At 47.6% G+C, this 20,016-nt stretch overlaps 1 protein-coding gene across 6 annotated transcripts in view; it reads right to left on the bottom strand.

The window, feature by feature from the left end:
• Positions 1-20,016, bottom strand: part of Apba2 (amyloid beta precursor protein binding family A member 2) — a 228,069-nt gene that overhangs the window by 179,263 nt on the left and 28,790 nt on the right. For 5 of the 6 annotated variants that reach the window (XM_036184669.1, XM_036184678.1, XM_036184652.1 and 2 more), the window contains exon 2: positions 2,561-2,636. The gene's annotated coding sequence lies outside the window, so the exon portion shown is untranslated. Of the gene's footprint in view, positions 1-2,560; positions 2,637-10,577; positions 10,719-20,016 lie in introns of those variants that run through there. The other variant, XM_036184662.1, reaches the window with a different exon arrangement.

Here is a 20,016-nt window from a genome sequence, read left to right as displayed (position 1 = left end):
ATTTGGATGAGGACTCAGAAGCTTGCAGTCTGAGAAAACAAGACCAGCTGAGGAACTGGCAAGGTGAGGAAACTGTGGCTTGTTCTGTCTCTCTGATCTTCCAGCATTCACCCCAATAACTGGCCTCAGGTTTGATTTCATTAATAAGACTTTTAAGATTCCTGCTACAACTGAGCTCCAAGACTGGGAAGCTATGCACTAAAGTCTTCTTTGTCCCAACAGGACATGAAAAAATACCACTGTAAAGATGGAATATGCCCAAACAGTAGAATAGCAATCTAAGGCACAGAGGCCTTGGGTTTACTCCTATGCAACACACACACACACACACACACACATACACACACACACACATACACACACACACACACACACACACACACAAGCACATGGCATGCACATTTTTTTCAGAAATGTGAGTGTAAATACATAAGCCAATCATATAGTAAATCATGTTTTGTAATCCAGCTTTGCTACTATAACAAAATGCTTGAGATGACCAGCTTCTAAAGAAGAAAGGTTTATTTGGGCTCACAGTTTTGGAGGTGGTAGACCATAGTTGTTGGACAATGCAACACATCATGACAGAAAGCACATGGAAGAACATAGCTATTCATCTTGTGGGAACACAGGAGGAAGAGGAGGAAGGACTTGAGTACCACTGTCCCTTCTAGAGCATACTTCCAATGACCCGAAGACCTCTCACTAGGCTCCATCTCTCCAAGGTTGTACAACTTCATGATGGAACCACCCCAGTGATCAAGTGTATAACAAATTGAAATTAGTGAGATACTCCAGATCCAAATGACAGTGACTATCATCATCAAGCCACTGTGTGCTGTGTTTTCATATGACTGGCTGTGCACCCTGCATACACATGAATGGCACACTGTACTGTCACAACATGACAGCTCAGGCAAGCTCACTAGACCATAGGAATTCTTCAGGTCCATTCCAATCTTGTGGGTGTGTGTCCCGCTGTTGACCAAGAATGTCATTATGCGGTGCAGGGGAAACAGTCCACAGACAAGAGCAAACCCATGGTTTTATTACAAAAGAGAAAGAGGAGTTCTCTGAGGGGTGATTGAATTTCCTGTTCGCTGGGAACCTGTGCCATCCCTAGGGAGATCCAGGACCATTCCAAAGGATGGTCTTTCTTGGTTGTTGGGCTTGGAGTTAACCTTATGACTCAGAATTACACGATCTGACCCTGCCTTCCTCTATCATTTGGTAAGAGACAGAGATACCAGGGAAAAGCTATGTGAAGGTTAGAGCTGTGCTGTCCCAAACCAAATGACAACAAAGATGACTGGCTAAGCCACCAGTCCTTTCCTGTAGAGCCCTCAAAAGAACCTCCATACCAGCACCTTGGTCTCAGATTTCAGTCCTCCAAAACTGAGATACTACAAACTCATGCTATTTCAACCACCCAGCTTGGGGTACTTTGTCATGCTAGAAACATTCAGAACTGGCCACTCTCACTCCCCAGCAGGAGGTACCCCAGAGGTGACACATCTTCACATCCTACCAAAACTGCAGGCACCTCAGACCCAGCCCAAGGACCCAGCACCATTCACTTGGGACTTCCTGTACAGTTCTTAGCCTGCTTTCTGATAAAGGGGCCTGCCCAGAGCAACAGCACCTTTGGGCTGGCTGCCTGGGTCACCCATGAATGGTGTGAGTGTGGAACAACAGAAGAGCTGTTACTCCCACACAAAGCGCAGAGATGCTGCTCACTTCCTGTTAGCTCCTGCTTCCTGAAACCCTGAAAGAGCTGATGAATGCCCTGGGCCCATCACCACTGACTGGGAGGGAGGGTCTCCAACAACACATCATGGAGGATTGGAGGTACCCTGACATTAGATATAAAAACAGTCGTTCCCATGGGCAGGACACAACTGGCAGATCTCCTGGTCATTTGTCCTCTGCTAGTTTTCCTCAGTACCTTGTGTCTTCTGAACATGCAGGTTCCACATCTGTAGATCCAACCAACCACAGATCAAAAGTGTTTTTATTCCAAAAGTCCTAAAAATGCAAAACATTTCTCACCTACCAAACCCACCAGACAACAGCAGAGACCACATGAATTATGGCCTTTTCCCAACCTGTAGTCTCCCTACAGTATGGAGTTGTGGCTCCTGGGCTGTGGAATGAGGCTTTTAATGACCCGGTACACACTGAGCATGGGTGCAATTACATTTCTTGCCATCCCCTAAACAATAAAACAAGTTTTCATATAGTAGCGGCAACATATGAAGTGTCAGAAGTTACCACAGGAGGAAGTGTACATGCCCCATGTAAATCTTGAGCACTTTACATAGAGGACTGGAGCATCCTCAGATCCAGGAACCCACAGAGGTCCTTGAAATCAATCCACATGGACACCATGCGAAGACTGTAAATGTGAATGTTTCAAACCAAACAAGGCTGAAAATCAGCACAAATGTATTAGAGTTTTGTTAGAGGAAGGAGAGGCTGTCATTTAGCATGTCAATGGGGAGTTGTCACAACTCAACTGCACATCAGGAAAAGCTGGAGTTGGGAAATGCATCCCACTCACCGGCAGTCTCCACACGAAGCCCAGGCTCCAAGCGGTCACCAGGCTGAGTTTCAACGGTGCTTCAGAATCCAGAGAACTGCAACAGAAAGATCACAAACATATTGTCAACAGGTTGGGATGGCAATCCACTCATTCACAGACACAGGACAGGGTCAGAACCCAAGTGTTCTCCTGAACAGGCAACATCTGGAAATACAGAGTGCAGATGGTCACGAGTTTCCTGACATCTTCAGTGGAACCCTTCATAGTCACACATAAGGATCAGCACAGACCACTAACCAGCCTACAGTTTGGAGCCATGTTGTGTATGTGAGGAATAGATTTCTCAAACTCTTTTGCTGAGACCTTGAAATCAATCAAAATATCCCTCCACACCCCCACATCCCTCCATACCCCCATATCCCTGCACACCCCCATGTCTACACAACCCCACATCCCTACACACACACACACACACACACACACACACACACACACACACACACACACACACCTACCTACAGCCTTACCCTGTCACACCCCACAGCCTCACCCCACCTGTGCTTCATAACGACACTCCTGCCATCATTAATGTTCCCTTGTTTATTCCTATGGGATTCCCCCAGCACAGTTCTGTTCATTCTTCAAAAGCTGACTGGGTCTCCCCTGAAGCTCTGTACCCAGCCTAGTTGTAGATCCCAACATGTTCCCTGCTCCCCCAGAACTCATTGCTCCTTCTGGGACCTTCCTGGTCTCACCAGGGCCCAACCTTTAAAAGGCTAAAAAAACTTTATCACCAGCAAACCTCCAAGGCAGCCTCCAAGAAAGGAGGATAAAGGGGAAGAGATAAAATAAACAAACAAAAATGAGGGGAAAAGTTGATAAGATGGCTCCATGGTTAAACTGTCAGCCGTGCAAATATGGAGACAAAAGCTCAGACACCCCAGATCCCACAGAAGTGCCATCTTGGGGAGGTAGCCCACCTGTGACTCCAGCATCTGAAGGTAAGAACAGAGCATCCCAAGGGCAAGGTGGCTAGCACCATCAGCCATATCTGAGAGCTCTGGGTTTGATTGAGAGACCTGCCTGATGGAATAAGGTAAAAGACCCACTGGGAATGATTTCCAGTATCAACTTCGAGCCTGCACGTGCATGGATGCCTCAAACTCAGGATCCTCCTGCCTCTGCCTTCTTCAGTAAATCCAACCAGTATGCTACCACAACCAGCAACATGTAGCATGGATCTGAGCTGGGCCCACAAGGCCATAGGCAAATGGCTTTTTTGAGAATTCATACCACAAACGTTGAGTGCCAGATGTAGCAAGAATCTTAAAAGTTCTTATTAATAAAAACAAACCCGAGGCCAGTTATTGGGGTGAATGCTAGAAGATCAGAGAAGGAGAACAAGCCACAGCTTCCTCACCTCGCCAATTCCTCAGCTGATCCAGTTTCCTCAGACTGGAAGCCTCTGAGTCCTCATCTGAATGGGTCTCAGCTGAACTGCTGCTCAAAAGCCTAAATGCTTAACCAGGCTAGTTCCGCTTCCTCACGCCTTAAATACCTTTCTGCTTCCTGCCATCACTTCTTGGGATTAAAGGCTCTTGTGACCACACCTGGCTGTTTCCAGTGTGGCCTTGTACTCACAGAGATCCAGACGATCTCTGCCTCTGGAATGCTAGGATTAAAGGCGTGTGTGCCACTATTTTCTGGCCTCTATATCTAGTGGCTGTTCTGTTCTCTGACCCCAGATAAGTTTATTAGAGTACACAATATATTGGGGAACACAATATCACCACACATGGGTACCAATGTACATGCACATCCACAGCCACATGTGCCTCCACACATGTAAACACGCAGCACAGTACACACACACACATAAATAGAAAAGACAAAGAGAATGAAAAAGGAAAACAAGAGGGAAGAATTCTGAGGGTAGGAAAGAGGCGTGTGTGACGTCAGAGGGTAAGCATGTGTTAGTACACTGTAAAGGCAGATCCCCAGGCTCTTGTCTCACTAGCACTGAGGTCCCTGAGAGATTGCAGGCCTTAGAAGGAGGCCATTGTGTCAGTGAGGTATATGATGACCTGGGAGAGACAGGGCTCACTGGTGTACCTCAGAACAGAAGACAATGGTCTCTGCTGGGCGTAGAACTTGTAGACTGTAGATCAACAGGACACTCACTAAGCAAATCCTTCCACTCAGGATATGCTGATAAAAATCATTCAGGAAAAAAAAAGTAGGTGCATAGAAAATGTCCCCCTGACCTTGGCTGCCTCCCCTGGATCCTGGCCATGTGCCCTGAGCCTGCCAGTCTCCAAAGCACAGGCACCCATCACTGTCTCTCTGCACACCTGGCCTTACTAACCTGTGAATGCCACCTGCAGCGTGTTCCTGAGGCTAAAAATACATCCACAATCTTCCCCCAGGAGTGCCCCATGGGAGAAAAGAGGCTGCCTGGGATCCAGGACAGCTGCAAAGGCCCCATGGTTTTCTCACTTGCCCTCCATCCCACACCAATGATGGGGAGGGCAACGTACAGCAGGCCTCCTGGAGCAGGGCTTCTTTCATGTACCATTCCCAGCAGACGACCCTTCCTGCCTGAGAACCTTGGCATCCTGCCCTTCTTTCTCAGGCTGGCCACACTCCAGGCCCACACAGGAAGCACATTTACAGGGAAGTGCAGGCCACTCTAGCCACTTATAATCCCCACAATTGTTAAGCAGCCAACAGCTTTCCTCTCCCCCATACCTGACCCACAGAGCACTAAGAACAAAGAGGTGGGCCCCCACATCCCAAGCCTGCACTTTTCTGGTACTGCCCACCATGGCTCACCTCACTGTGAATGCTGACCAGGTGGAAACAGCCAAGCCAAGCTAGTTAGAGGATGGCTTGGCCCACTGGAAAAGGCACAGGAGGAACAGCACCCAACTTCTATTCTCCAGGCCCTCCGGGGACCCCAGGTCAGGGATGCTCTTCTCACTGGAATCAGCACTTGTAATGGCTAACATCACATGCTACAACCTGGCTATCATCTGTTATAGAATATTATTTTAAGGTGTGTTACTTTTGTTTATGTTGCATTTGTTTAACTCCATGAAGCTGTGTTACTGTGCCTGTCTAACACACCTGATGGTCTAATAAAGAGCTGAACAGCCAATAGTAAGGCAGGAGAAAGAATAGGCAGGGCTGGCAGGCAGAGAGTATAAATAGGAGAACTCTGGGAGGAGAGAAAAAAGGAGCCAGTCACTCAGCTACACAGCAAGCTGCAGAGTAAGAGTAAGATTTACACAAGTTAGAGAGTGGGAAAATCCCAGAGGCAAAAGGTGGATGGGATAATTTAAGTTAAGGAAAGCTGGCAAAAAATAAGCCAAGCTAAGGCCAGACATTTATAATTAAGAATAAGCTTCCGTGTGATTTATTTGGGAGCTGGGTGGCAGAACCCCTGAAAGAGTAAAAACACCCAACAACAATCATCACTGCCCCCAACCCCTATGTACACCCATACAGTTCAGCAGTTGCATTGACAACAGCCACTTAGAGTTCCCGGGGTGTCCCCACCCAGCTCCTTCTCAGGAGGCTCAGGGAGCCTCTTCTTTATCTAGAGAACATGGCATTCGGGTCAGCTGACACAAACAGGACTATATGGACCAGGGCACAGGGAACCAGGTGCAGGCATATAGGACAGTGAGATGACCCAGCTTCTAATAGCTAAAGAGCAGCTAGCAAGAGTCTCCTCCACACACTATTCACCCCCTTGGGCATCCCTGCCCCAAGTGAGTCTTTAGAATCCCTCATACACTCTTCCTCTGAAACACAATTTAAGGCCCCTGATGCATGAATTGATGACACTCTGGTCTCCATCAAAGTATCCCATCCAGTTGACAGCCAGAGCCCTTGGTTACTCAGATTGAAGCCTCAGTGACATGCCGGACCCATCTCCTTCCATCACCTCCATGAATTCTACACAGGCTCTACCTCTGAACTCCACAGATCTCCCAGTACTCCCTGCTCTCTTCACATATTATCTGGCTTCCTTACTTGTCCTTGAACAGACAAGCAGGGGAGCTACCACAGGACTGAAAGACCCCCACCAAAGGCCCAGACACAGTTCCCCCCAAAAAACAAAAGAGCTGAGGGAAGAGATATCTTAAAATAAACACAACTGAGACAGTTCCCCCTTCCTAGAGAGGTGAAGTCAGGTGTTTTCCAAAGAACAAGGTCAGGATGTCTGGTGGTGACCAATTAACCACAAGACACCCCTCTCTGGATATAACATGACCGGACCCTGGAGATGGGTTCTAAAACTCCTGACAGGACAAACAGATAAGCTGAAATAAGACAAAGTCCAGGCCCAGGAAAAACTGGACCAATCAAGGATGGACCTGTACCAACCACCTCCCCTCTAAGAAATTTTGTTGTTTCTTGCCTATAAAAATACACAGAGAAACCCTGTCTTGAAAAACCAAAAAAAAAAAAAAAAAAAAAAAAAGGTATGGGGAAAAAAAAAAAAAAACTAACTTCCCCAAGAAAGAGTAGCTCTCCTCCTTGCCTCGGGCATGGTGGACGAGGGTTCCCTGCTAGCTTGAACTACGCACGTGTGCACTGGATTGAATAAACCTTGCTTTTGCATTTGGGCATGCTCATCTTGGGTGGTTTCTCTGGGGTCGCGATCTGGGCACAACAAGGACCTTTGCATAGACAATTTTCTCAGATATCCACACCCTCCCTCCTTTCCCTCCACCATGCTTCTGGGCAGGGGTCAGCTTCCTGACCACACTGTTTAATCCACAATCTGCGTCCCTAGCCTTCCCTACCCCTCCCAGCTTAAAGCTGCCCCTTGTCATTTATCAGCCCCAACAGAGACCATCTTTTATTGACTGTAGCCATGTCTGCCTCCCTCACCGGAAAGCAGGCTCTATACTGGCAGAACTGCTCTCTGTCACAAACTCTCAGATCAACAGGGGCATCTCTTTAAATGTCCCTGTCCCTTCCAAATACTCCTGGGAGCCAGAGGTATTCTATGAACAACCCCCACCCTTACCCTTGCTATGGGCAGCTGTTTACTGTCCATGTTCTGAAAGCCTTGAAGGTGGCATGGCCACCCAGAATAGCACCGGAGCCACAAAAAAAAACGTTCAGACCAAGTGTCACAGCCTTTAAAAAAGTGTTGAACTAGAAACCCGGAGTACTTCAGAGTGCAGGATGAGAAGAGGCAGGAGCCAGACCCAACAGAGTGGGGAGGGTCACATGGGAAGAGGCCTGGGAACCTAGTGGAATCTCATTCAGATGCATAGCCTTTTCAGGCAAACAGCCTTGGGGGGGGGGGGGGTTCTAACTCTGAAAGAGCTCCAGACTGACCTGCCACGTAAGGAGAGCTGACAGTGACAGAGCCTCCCCTGAGGGAGCCCAATGCTGAGTGACAGGCCTGAGGGAATTCTATTCTCATCCTGTCCTGCCAAGCCAGCCAGTTCTGGTTGTAAGTCTCAGAGCGAAGTCCCAGTGGAGAGAGGGCCTGCATGCTCTCTGCATATCACCATGTGTCAGGAGCAACCTGGGCTCAGTGAGCAGCCAGGGCCACCACGTGGCTGCACTCACACCCATTGCCTTTGAGAATGTCAGGACTTTGTTTTATACCAAGAGGAAAATTCTCCTTTTCTAGAAACACTCTCAAGATGGTCAAAGGGACAGAAGATCAAAGAAATGTCACAAGTTGTTCACCAAATCACCACATGAGCTGTACTTCTCTGCATGCTGAATGAAGTACCCAACATCAGACAGATAAAAATTGGGGGTGGGGGGAACATTTGAGGATAATCTGGCCCCTGGATCCTCAGACAAGCAAAGATTAGAAACAGTGAGCCCTCAAAACACTGGGTTCTGTCTTCCAGACAGCCATGCTCACCTCTGGGAACTGAGGCCCTCGGACTGGGAGGTACTTCCGTACCTTAGGTGGGCTGTCATGTCATGGTGCCTAGTATAAGACCATGGACCAAAGAACATTCATCTAAGCTGTCAACTCCCCAGTCTCTGAGTTCACTCCTCAACCAATACCTCCAAAGCACACCTACAGGCAACAGCTTTTCAGCTGGTCCAGGCTGGGCCTCATCTCCCCTTACAGGACCCTGCTCCACCCACAGCCTCCTTCCTCCAGCTAGACTATCCATCTGGGATCCCTCTTGACTCCTTTCCTCCTGAGAGAGCATGCTCTAGCTCCAGACTGACTATAGCCTTTCCACCTACCATCCTTGCTTCTACCCCCAACCCTGGCTTCCATCCCCGCCCTGGCTTCCACCCCCAACCCTGGCTTCTACCACCAACCCTGGCTTCCATCTCTGACCCTTACCTCCATCCCACATCCTGGCTTTGACCTCCCACCCCAGCCTCAACCTCCAATTCTTGGGTTTTCACCTATGATCCTGCTTTGACTCTAGTCCACAGTACCTTCTGCCTGACCTCTTGGGTGCACTCATCAGTACAGACTGATGTCCCCTGTATAAGCAGGCCGGTCAAAGGCCCATATAGGGTAATGCCCAGCAAACACCTATTTAAACTTTTTATCTTATGTATAAGTACTCTATCTTCATGTATGACTTTATGACCAAAGAGGGTATCAGATCCCACTACAGGTGGTTGTGAAATGCTGGGATTGAACTCAAGGACTCTGGAAGAGCAGCCAGTGCTCTTAACCACTGAGCCATCTCTCCAGCCTTGCAAACACCTAGTTAAAGACAGCCCAGCAGTAGATGGGGAGTGACTGAAATGGGCACAGGTAGAATGCTCTGCAGTTAGGTAATGATGAACGTCATGAGGATATTAAAGCCACTGAGGCCCTGCAGATGCCACTGGTACCCCACCCACCTATACTGCAGACCTCTGAAAGTAACTACAGTATTTACCACTATAATCACCCACTGTGGCAGAAGTCCTCTGTCTTCATCTTCTGTGTCCCTTGGTATATACCTCCAACACTTACAACTGTACTTGATGGTAACCCAATGAGTGTGGACTCAGTGACAGGCTTGCCCCCCAGACTGTGTTCAGAAAAATCACTGGCTTCTCAGGCAGCCCAACTTCAGAATCTGGGATGCTTCAGTCACAGTTCAATCCATAACCCCCACTCTGCACTTACACACTGCACTCTGCTCAACCCTCCTACATCCCTGCACTGGGACAAGGTGAGCCAGAAAGAAGAGTGTGATTTGGAAGCTCAGCTCCAGGCTACAGCTTGGTGGTGCAGCCAAAGCTTCCCAGACCTCCTTACAGGCCCTGGGGGCCCACTGCTGCACAGGAGCCTGATCCTGAAGGCTGGAGCAGGTTCTGCTCTCTGAATCACCACAGCCAAATGCTACAGGCCAGGCTTCCCTGTTGGGCGGGGAGACAGCCTGTTCCTCAGAGCCACCCACACCCAGGCTATTTCCCGTTTCAACAAAGAGAGGGGCTGGTGGCTCTCCTTCTGAAGAAAACAAAAAAGTTCTAAAATCCCCTCCCACCCCGAGTCTATTCATCCTCACAGGCAGGAATGGGAACATTAAAGTGACATGGGAACTCCTGAGGCACAGGAGACCTTGTGCCTCCCTCTGAGCAGTGACCACAGCCACGCGCAGAGTGCCGCACTGTCACCCATTCATGTGCCATCACCGAACAGCACAGCTGGCAATGGCCAACACCTTGCTTACTTCTCTAAAGCCTGGTCTTCGGCAGCTCCTGTGCACCCATACCCACCCAACTCACCCATTCATAGTTCTAAAAAAAAAAAAAACAAACCTCCAGCCCGCCAGAATATTCCACACAAATGAGACCAACTTGGCTGGAGCCAAGAAAGGGAACCTCTAGCCAGGAGGCCCAGTGCCTCAAGTTTCCCATTTAGGATCCCGGATGTCCTGAAGACCAGAGGGGGAGAAGAGTTACATCAGCATTGTTCCTTCTCACTTGCAAGCAATGTGTGGGTCATGCCCCATAGCCAGCCGCCATTCCAGTGGGCCACTGGTCATTCCTGGACAGAGAAGAAGGAGTTAGTCCTAACTCTGCCACTTACCAGGCTCTGTGATACTGGGCATGCTTCTTAACCTCTCTGAGCTTTATTACCCACAGCCAGGGAATGGACGTGGCCACCTTCTGCCTCTTGCCACTCTGTGAGATGAGACATGGAGACGGCCTGTGTTCACGGGGCCGTGATGATCAGCCTTCCCTCCTGTGGGGTCTGCTTTGCTGAGGAAGGGATTTAGGGACACTGTAGTGAAACACAAGGAAGCCCAAGCAGTGACCAGCTGTGCTAGGCTCCCCAGGGGAAGCACAGGAAAGGTGCTGAGACCAGCCAGAGAGGCAGAGGGACACAAGGAACATCCTTCCCCAGAGCAGCCCACCAGCCCCACAGCAGGACCCGCTAACCCTTCCCCCATGCCATGGGAAGCAAAGAGGAGGAAGGGTGTGACAAGATTCATTCCTACAACAAGAACAAGTTAGTGAAACAAAGATGTCTGCATAAAGAGAGGTAAGTCAGATGAATCACTGTAACTCTGTCAAGTTCCAGAGAAACACGAAGAGGGAGTCACAAAGTACACCGTGGACAAAGCAAATAACACCCTACGCAGGCATCGCAGTGGGCTGTGTGACCCAGGTAAGATGTGAAGAACAGAGGGAAATGGGGGACGTGCGACAAGATGCCCAGCAAACTAGAAACTTGATGCTCAATTTTTTTCTACAGACCTTAAACCAGTGAAAAAGAAAGCTTGATTTTTTTTTTTTCAAAAATATTGTATGTGATAGGGTATTCAGGGAGCTAAGTGTCAGAATGGACATAATTTTGAGCAATCCTCTAAGGCAGAAGATGGAGCTAAGTTTTCCCAGAAGGCAGTGCACCTGGACCAGCTTTCTAACCTTCCCCACTGTCCTGCTTCCCTTTCTCTTCAGACTGAACGACATCAGTGAGGATCCCTGAGATTTTCACTTTCTTCCCCCACACTCTCATATGGTGAAGGGGAACAGACAGGAGCAGTAAAGAAAGACTGAGGGACCATGTCAGCCCTGGTCTGGACCCCTAACTTCTCCTAACTGGGGATTTCTCAGTTCAGAACCCACAGGAGAACTCCCAATCTGCATTTGGCAGCTGTTACTTTTTGATTTGGGGTATTTTTTTTCCATTAAAAAATATTTTTGGCTAACATGCTGACTCAGCTGGCAAAGGCCAACTCTGACTGAGTTCAGTCCCTGGAACCCATAAGGGGCCTGTCTGTGTATGAGGGGGCGTGGAATGTGTTGTGGTGTGATATGACACATGTTGTGGAATGTGGTCGGTTGAGTGTGGTGTCAGTATGGTACATATATATATATATATATGTGTGTGTGTGTGTGTGTGTGTGTGTGTGTGTGTGTGTGTGTGTGTGTTTTTGTGCATATGACATGATGGTGAGGTGTGCAGTGTGAGGTGCAATGTATGTACATGTGTGCATGTAAGTATTTAGGTGTGATGTGTGGTTAGGGACAGAGAATAAGTGTGTGTGTGTGTGTGTGTGTGTGTGTGTGTGTGTGTGTGTGTGCCTGTGTATGGGGGGGTATGTGTGTGTGGGGGTATGGGGTATTTGTCTGTGTTATAGGATATCTGTCTGTGGCATGGGATATTTATCTGTGATGTGGGGTGTTTGTTTATAGTATGGGGTGTTCATCTGTGGTATAGGGTGTTTGCCTGTGGTATGGAGTATATGTCTATGGGACAGGATATGTCTGAGGTCTGGTATATTTATCTGTGACATGAATTATCTGTAGTATGTGATGTTTGTCTGTGATGAGGTAATTGTGGTACAGGTTTTGTCTGAAGTATGGGGTGTTTGTGCTATGAATTATCTGTCCTTGGTGTGGGGTATGTCTGTGGTATGGGGTGTTTGTCTGTTGTATGGGGTGATTTTTGGGATGTGGGGTGTTTGTGGTGTGGGGTGTTTGTGGTGTGGGGAGCTTGTCTGTGGTATAGGGTGTTTGTCTGTGGTGTGGGGAGCTTGTCTGTGATGTAGGGTGTTTGTGGTGTGGGATGCTTGTCTGTGGTGTGGGGTGCTTGTCTGTGGTGTGGGGTATTTGTGGTGTGGGGCATTTGTCTGTGGTGTGAGGTGTTTGTGGTATGGGGTGTTTTTCTGTGGTGTGGGGTACTTGTCTGTGGTGTGGGATGTTTGTCTGTGATGTGGGGTACTTGTCTGTGGTGTGGGGTGCTTGTCTGTAGATGGCATATATGCACTAGAGAGAACAGCCAACATGTGACAGTGACCATCTGCACCTGAGCAGGGCTCTGGATATGAAGTGCTAAGTGGTCAAGTCTCAACCATTCAGGCCCTTGTGGGCACTAGGACACCACTTAGAGAGAACGGAACATGTGTCATGGCTTCACTTACCAAGAGCTGAAGTAGATGACAGATGGAGAGAGCATTTGACAAAACCTTCATACCTTTTCCTGGAGGTGAGCTCACAGGAAGAGCCATGCAGGAGGCTGAATTGTGAGGGAACGTGACAGGCAGCCCAGTGTTTGCGGCTGAAGGATCAGAGTATTTGCATTGAACAGTCACCTCTGCCTATAAACCAGAGTGCCTCACCCACGATGCAGGCCACATGAGTGTCTACAGAAGAACCAAAACACAGCATGAGGAAACCATGGCTCAGAGGGTCCAAAGGCACCACCTATGACTAAAGCTACCTCTTCAGGGTCTCCGTAATTGGGTTTCGGGTATGTAGTGCTTTCCTGCATACAGATTTTTCAAAACTTGTTTTCCTTTCAAGGGACCTAATATCCAAAGAGAAACCATGCTTGGGAGTGAGCTGGTTTCCTGGAGTCAGAAATGGCTAAACAGGACATGGGAGAGCACTGGAGGGGGAGCAAGGGGAGTCAGGTCCTCATCCTCTCTGTCTCCCATCTAACCACAACATGCCAGAGACTGTTAACTGCAACTCTTGGAGGACGCCCAAGCCCTCTAACTGTAGCATAACCAAAAAGTAAATATGTAATTCACAGTCCAGACATAATGGAAATTATAAATCTCAGAGCTGCCATTTCTCTTAAGGGTCCCCTCCAGGCCTTCCTCATGGAGAACAGAAAGACACACACACACACACACACACACACACACACACACACACGCACACGCACACGCACACGCACACATGCACGCATGCACATGCACACAGAGTTCCACAGCACTGATATTCCTACAGAGATGACATGGAACCCATTGACTGTCACTGAACCTTTTGTTCACCAAGATGTCAGCCTAGAACAGGCATTAGTCACAGAACAGAATATGCCAAAGGGGTTTCAACTCCAAACACAAAGGACAAACCTTAGGTGGCTTTATGCTGCAACTGGTGTAGTTATTCTCAAATTTGAAAGTAACAGCTGAAGTTACAATGATGACATTCAGTTAAAATGATCAAGCATGCCCAGAGCAGGCAAAGCAGTAAGGCTCCACAGAGGACCTTAACCTTGCTTGATTTGCAAATGTTAAGTACAACTTAACTTGAGCTGTTGCCTATTGTATTACCCACAGTTCTCTAGAGAAACAGAACAGACAGAATGAATCTATAGATAGATACAGAAGGGGATTTATTAGAACGGCTTCCAGGCTGTGGTCCAGCCAGTCCAACAATGGCTGTCTACCAACAGAAGGTCTAAACATCCAGTAGTTGTTCAGTCCAAGGGACTGGAAGTCTCCTCTGGTCTTCAGTATACATCAAAATCCCGAAGTAGGCTCAAATGTCAATGAAGGAATGGACTTGCCAGAGAGAGCAGAAGCAAGCAGGCAAAGAGAGCAAGCTTCCTTCTCTGTGTCTTTTATAGGGCTGCCAACAGAAAGTATGGCCCAGATTAAAGGTGGATCTGCCCACCTCAAAAGATCCAGATTAAAAGTGGGTCTTCCCACTTCAGATGATTTAAATAAGGAAAAAACAAAACCCTCACAGGTGTACCTAGCTGCTTGGGTTTTAGTTAATTCCAGATGTAGTCAAATTGACAACCAAGAATAGTCTCACACCTATAAATAGCTGTTGAACTAAAGTCCAACCAATCAGAAGCAGCCAACACATGTAATTCTGCAACTAGAGGCTTTCTGATTTGCTAGACAAATGAGGCAACTGTGTAGTTGTAACCAATGAAATGTTTGCTTTGTTTATTTCCATGTCTATTCTGAAAAAGACTCCCCTGGTAAGTACTGTCTGGCAGAACTCAGCCTCTTCCAGTTTGGAGCTTCCCAAATCATTATTTAGTTGAATAAACTGTACAAATTCTTATATTCTCAGTCTATCTTTTAACAACAATAAACCATGCAGGCAAGGACAGCATCTTCTATTAGAACTCTATCATCTCACCCAGAACCCAGCATACACTGGGAATGCAGAAGGATTTACTGAATCTATCTAGAAAATACTGTGAGAAGACAGGTGGTTGACCAGTTATCCTATGCCAGCCATTGGTGGTAACACACCAGGAGGCAGAAAGGCACAGCTTCTCCCAGGGACAGCTCCCCAGGGACTGCCTTGAAAGACTACACTCCCAGGGCTAAAATCAGAGGATGATCCACAGCATCCAGGAGGAAGGAAAGGACAGGCAAAGGCACTGTGGCCTGACAAACTCCTAGAGGTGGAACACACACTGAATGGTAGTCTTATGGTCCCCAGTGAGTCATGAACTAGACCACAACCTCACCTACCAAGCCACTCCTCAGGCTACTGTGAAGACAAAACCAGCACATAAACATGGAGGTAGTGGACTGACAAGAAACTAGGGTAGCCATAGCAGGAGGGCTTGGAGAGCAGCACACTTTAACCTCAGCTACTGAGCCACTTGACCAAGCTGATCCCTTCTAGTCAAGGAATTCTTGCTTCAGTCTGTGTCCATATCCAGTATAGACAAATGCCAGTGTAGATGATTCTGCTGTCGGCATGACTGCTGGTTAGTTATGTTTTATTTGATTTAGTCAATTTAACAAAATTCAGAGTAATCTAGGAAGATGGAATTTCAATTAACAAACTGCCTCTATCAGGCTGGCCTGTAGGCCATTACGTGGGGTATTCATTGATGATTGATGTTGGAGGGAACAGATCACTGTAGATGCCGCCCCTGGATGAGTGGTCCTTTTTGTATAAGACAGGTAGCAGAGACCACCCATAAGCAGTGTTCCTCCTTGGCCTCAGCTTCAGCTCCTGCCTTGAGTTTCTGATTTGGCTTCCCTCAATGGACTATAACCCTGGACATGTGAGCCAAATAAACCCTTTCCTCCCAAAGTTGCTTTTGATTGTGATCTTTAACACAGCAATAGCAGCTTAACTAAGAAAACAACAAAACTCAACAGTCCTGTTCCAGACTGTACTGGTGTACTGGTAGGCAATCTAGCTATGGCTTGCCTATCATGGGCCTGGCACACAGTAGGCCTTCAACCAACATTTGCTGAGTGACAAAGGAATGAATGAATGGAGAGGATGCCATGTCTCTAATCTTTTCCTTGTAGTTTTGAAGTAAATACCTGAGGTCTCAAGGTACCATCTAGGCCCAGGAAACAAGCATAAAGGTCTGGAAATAAGGCAGGGGTTTAAGAGGATGTTCCCTAACCCTGTGAAGGCCTGCAAGAAACAAGCTAACTCCTCTCATGTCTCCCTGGGATAAGAAGAAGAAAGAACAGCCTTCTGCCTCTCTGAGCCCCTATGAGCCCTGCTAGGTTGACTCTGTGGGCCATGTTCTCATAGTGTCCTCAACCCTTCTGGCTCCTACAAATGTCTTCTGCAGGGTTCCTCTGACTCCACCTAGTGTTTGGCTGTGGGTCTCTGCCTGGGCTTGCATCAGTTGCTGGATGATGCCTCTCTGATGACAGCTGGGCTAGGCACTGGTCTCTGAGTATAGCAGAATATCACGTTTGGTTCTACGCCGAGTCTCTGGGCTGTCCTGCCCCTGGTTCCTGGCCATCCAGGCAGTAACATGGATCCTGTAGAAGTCTCTGCATACATGTGATGGTTGTGTAGCTGAGTTCTTATGGGACACCTAACAGTGGAAGTGGGGGTCTCTGACTCTTTTGCCTGCACTTTGGACCCTTTTCCTCCTGCTGAGTTGCCTCATCCAGCCCTGATAAGAGGGCTTGTCCCTAGTCTTATCTTGACCCTGTTAAGCCACATTCAGTTGACATCCCTGGGAGGCCTGCTTTTTTTTTGTTGTTTTTGTTTGTTTGTTTTTTAGAGGAGGAAGAAGAGTGGCCTCTCGTAAAGGAGAGATGGGAGAGGGGCCAGGAAGAATGGAGGATGGAGGGAGGGGAAATTTCAGTCATCATCATGATGTAATGGATGAGAGAAGAATTTTTCAAAAAAAAAAAAAAAAAGAAATTTGAAAAAAAAAGAAAACTAAGAAAGAACTGCCTGGGAATATCACAAGGCCTGAGCTGAAGGCTCCACAGACCATCCCTGACTCTGCAGCCTGCAGCCTTTTACTCAGAAAGGCCAGAAGAGAGGCTTGGTGAGGCTTAGCCAGCAGGGCATTCTGTAGACTGCAGACAGGTCCCAAATCAGATTCAGCCCTGCAGGGAGAAGCACCTAGCCACACACCCAAGGACACTTAAACTCCTCCCCAGCTCCCACAGGTCAGGTTGAAAGCAGACAAGGACAGTCCTGTGAGTGTCCTGTGCTTCCTGTTCTGTCCAACCATCTGAGAAACAGAAACACAATCCTCTGCTCTGCCCATGAGTCAGCCTGGCCCTCACCTGCCATGGCAGGAGCAGGAGGAAGGCTTCTCTGAGACCCAAGTACCAGTCCTGCAAACACTTTCCTGTCTTCCAACCAGTAACTGAAGTTACTTCAAATAATTTTCTCTCAAACCCAGTTCAGAGAAGTCAAATATCTCAAACCAGTACAGCATTAGAGAGAACTGTTATAAAACTAACAGCAAAAGCTGGGCATGGTGGTGCACACCTGAATCCCAGCACTCGGGCAGGAGGAGCTGCACTTTGGGGCCAGTCTGGGCAACAGAGCAAGACTCTGTCTTTGAAAACAATTTAAACAAATATGGCAACAGAAGTAAGAAAACAAAAATATTCTTTTAAAAAATTACTATATTGAATTCAGAAAAACGTGTTATGATACATAATATTGTATATATAGTATAATCTATAATAATGTAATATAATAATGAGCTTCAGAAATGCATTAAAATAATACATTGTCTCTGCACCCAACTGGAGACTCTAAGTGACGTCTGGCTCATGCAGTTCCACGGCCTCATTACTTAGAGTGGCCATCCCGGGAATGCGTCCATCTCCATCCCTCTGCCACTTACACAGAAAGGAACCTGTGATCTGCCCCCAAGCTGTTGCTGTTCTGGTTAGGATCAGAGCATCTCCAGGGGGCTCAGACAAGAGAAGGGACTGTCCTCTAGGCCATGTTGTACTGTGTGCAGGTGATGAGGGACACCTCGTAACAACTACTTATTGTTTTCTTAAATGTGAAACATTTAGCAAATGGCTCCAACAATGTGTGTTTTACTTTAAATGCTCCGTTAAAATGAAGAAAGAAAAAGGAGTCTGCACAGAGCTCCAAAGAAAACAAGATGGTGTCATTCATGGCAGAAATGTAAATGAGTTTGGGGGGCCATAGCGGGGTGTATTAAATTAAATGTCTTCCACTGTGGCACCTAAATAGCTCTATTGGGTCTGGGCATCTTATCTCTACCAGGCAGGGTGGCAGACAAGCTCAAGCCCTAGGCACTCATCCCAGTGTGGGTAAGTGACAATTTTATTAGTTCTGAAGAAGCAAAATGATGCAGGGCCAGTGGCTGTGTCCTTTCTTCCCCAAACCAGCTGTAGCTGCCCTTCCCTGGCTCCTGTGTGCCTGAACACAGCAGAAAGGCAGCTAGTGGAGTTCAAACTGCCGGACCCTGCCTGGGCTCCTCTGGAGCACAACAGACCTCTGCCGCACAGTTCCAGAACCACAGCCAGCAAGCCAGCCTGCCTGCCTCGGTTGAAGTCAAAACTGAAACCCTGTCTGCTTGAAGTTCTTTTTAAGCATCGATGTATCAGGTTTCCTACGACAAAACCTAGATGTTTTATAGAAATATTGTTTCTTTCTAAAAAGCACAGAATGTGAAACATCATTTAGAGATGCTGATTTTTTTTTTTTTAAAGGCTGGATGACACTGAGATACTACCCTAACCCCAAGACTTTTCAATTCTGAAATGTTAATTTTTTTTTAAGTTTCAAGTAACAGTGGATCCCACTTTACAGAAGGCGAGCTACCGCAAGGGACATTGATAGACAAGTGACAGGGGAAAACTTGAAATGGACGTGACCACAGGAAAACCAGAAAGAGAAAAACCACTCTATTATTCCATAGGACTTCTGGACATTCTAGAACCCAGCTATGAAAGCAAAGTGTCCTTTTACAAATGGCCAATGATAACAGAGAAGTATGGTGGGGCTCCCCCAGCTAACCCAGGCTATATGGGGTAAGCGCTGAGCACAGCCCAGGGCACTATGTGGAAAATGCCTTCCCAGGCACCTTCCATGGGCAGAAACATTTCTACTCCTTAGACACAGGATATTGATGGATTTTTTTAACTTCAAAATTCACCATACCTGTTGGGGGCAGTGCCCCCACTGACAGTCTACCACATCTGTCAGGCTGTGCCAAACCCATGCCCCCTCCCATTACTGGCACCTTCCGTTTGCCACCTGATGTTGAGCATCTTACATTGTGATTCTCTTCCTCATCCTGCCTATCTAAGGATGGACACCACAAGCTCAGCTTTACCAAAAGACCTGGGGAGCAAACCTGACAGATGGTTACTCATTGCTGTGTGTGGCCCCAAAGAAGACAATCCTCAGTCCACGGTGATCAGATGTCATGAGAACATCTCCTGAAAACGACGTCACCCAGTCTGGATTTCCCCACCTGCCACTGCATCTCTCTAATCATTTCCCATTTTAACACCTCTGATGGTGGTTCCCAGAATTCTAAACACATTCAGCTCTATATCTGGGTATATCAACTGCAGAGAGTTTTTTACCAACATCCTCATCTGACAGGGGAGCTTCAAAGGCAGGGACTTCACAAGCTCTGGTTCAACTGATCATGACCACACCAGCTATTGCAAACTCAGTTTTCTATTGTTTCCAGAGCTTGAGAAGGAACGGATACTTCCAGAGGTCCATCCAGTTCTGAACACACAGCTACACCCATCTGAAGGCCTGGAAGCACACAGCCTCCAGGACGGATACAGAGTCTTCTCTATGAACAAGCCTGGTCTTTGAATTCTGCAAAGCCCAGCAGAGAAGCTATCACTAACACACAGGTTGCTACTTTTCTTTGAGGAACCAACTTTGGAGCTCATCTGCATCCTTTGCACTTGGCAGGCTCGGATGCCCGTGGGAATCAGTGTTCAGATGCAGGAGGGAATAACCCACCCTGCCTTCTCTATCCACAAAGAGAGTGTCTCTTCAGAGACCACAAGCAGCTGAGATTAAGCCCT

This window comes from Onychomys torridus, chromosome 1, assembly GCF_903995425.1.
Source record: "Onychomys torridus chromosome 1, mOncTor1.1, whole genome shotgun sequence".
NCBI classification, from domain to species: domain Eukaryota; kingdom Metazoa; phylum Chordata; class Mammalia; order Rodentia; family Cricetidae; genus Onychomys; species Onychomys torridus.
This window is presented reverse-complemented; position numbering and strand designations above follow the sequence as displayed.